This window comes from Gossypium arboreum, chromosome 3, assembly GCF_025698485.1.
Source record: "Gossypium arboreum isolate Shixiya-1 chromosome 3, ASM2569848v2, whole genome shotgun sequence".
Lineage (NCBI taxonomy): Eukaryota > Viridiplantae > Streptophyta > Magnoliopsida > Malvales > Malvaceae > Gossypium > Gossypium arboreum.
The window spans coordinates 61,257,625-61,258,708 of record NC_069072.1 but is presented as its reverse complement, the minus strand read 5'-3'; the positions used below and the strand labels follow the sequence as shown (position 1 = coordinate 61,258,708).

At 39.4% G+C, this 1,084-nt stretch overlaps 1 non-coding gene across 1 annotated transcript; it reads right to left on the bottom strand.

Moving 5' to 3' along the window:
• Window positions 1–260: 260 nt before the first annotated feature.
• Window positions 261–367, bottom strand: LOC128290810 (small nucleolar RNA R71). Its single transcript, XR_008280596.1, has one exon. It is a non-coding gene; the product is annotated as a small nucleolar RNA R71 (small nucleolar RNA).
• Between the last annotated feature and the right edge of the window lie 717 nt (window positions 368–1,084).

The window sequence follows — 1,084 nt, the reverse complement described above, 5'->3', positions numbered from 1 at the left end:
AGATGATACAACAATTTGTTTAGTTTGATAGTTTGTAGGATGAAGATCCCAACGCTCACTTAGCAAACTTTCTGGAATTTTGTGATACATTTAAAATCAATGGCGTTTCTGATGATGCCATTTGTCTTCAGTTATTCCCTTTTTCATTAAGGAACAAAGCTAAACAGTGGTTGAACTCGTTACCACGAGGGTCAATTACTACTTGGGAACAAATGACCGAAAATTTTTTACTAAAATATTTTTCGACGGCTAAAACGGCTAAATTACGTAATGATATCTCTTCTTTTGTGTAGATGGATTTAGAAACACTCTACGATGCATGAGAGAGATACAAGGACATTCTAAGAAGGTGCCCTCACTATGGGTTACCACTTTGGCTCTAAGTACAAACATTTCACAATGGTCTGAATCTTTCGACTTGGCAAATGGTTGACGCAGCGGTTAGAGGAACCATCAATAATAAAACTCCGGAAGATGCCTATGAGTTTATAGAGGAGATGTCACTGAATAACTATCAGTGGCAACTCATGAGGACAAAGCCAACAAAAATAGCTGGTATTTATATCGTCGATTCGATCACCATGCTGTCAAATCAGGTAGAACTCTTGAATAAAAAAATTGATGGTTTTCTTAGTTCTTCACAGGTTCACCCAGTAATGCAGTGCGAAGCAAGTAGCGATGGAACAAACCATTTGGAATACCAACCTTATGGCCACAGCATGGATAACGAGCAATTAAACTACATGGGTAATAATCCTCGACCTCAAAACAATCTATATAGTAACACTTATAATGCAGGTTGGAGGAACGACCCCAATTTCTTATGGGGCGATCAAGGAAATCAAAGACCACAACATCCTTCGAGCTACCAACAACCACCCTACCAACAGGATAAGAAGCCAAACCTTGAAGAGATGCTCTCAAAGTTTATATCAGTGTCAGAAACCTATTTTTAGAACACCGAGACAGCACTTAAAAATCAAAAAGCGTCGATCCAAAGCCTCAAAACTCAGATAGGCCAGCTTTCTAAACTAATCTCCGAACGGCCACAATGTAGTTTGCCCAGTACTACTGAGCCTAGCCC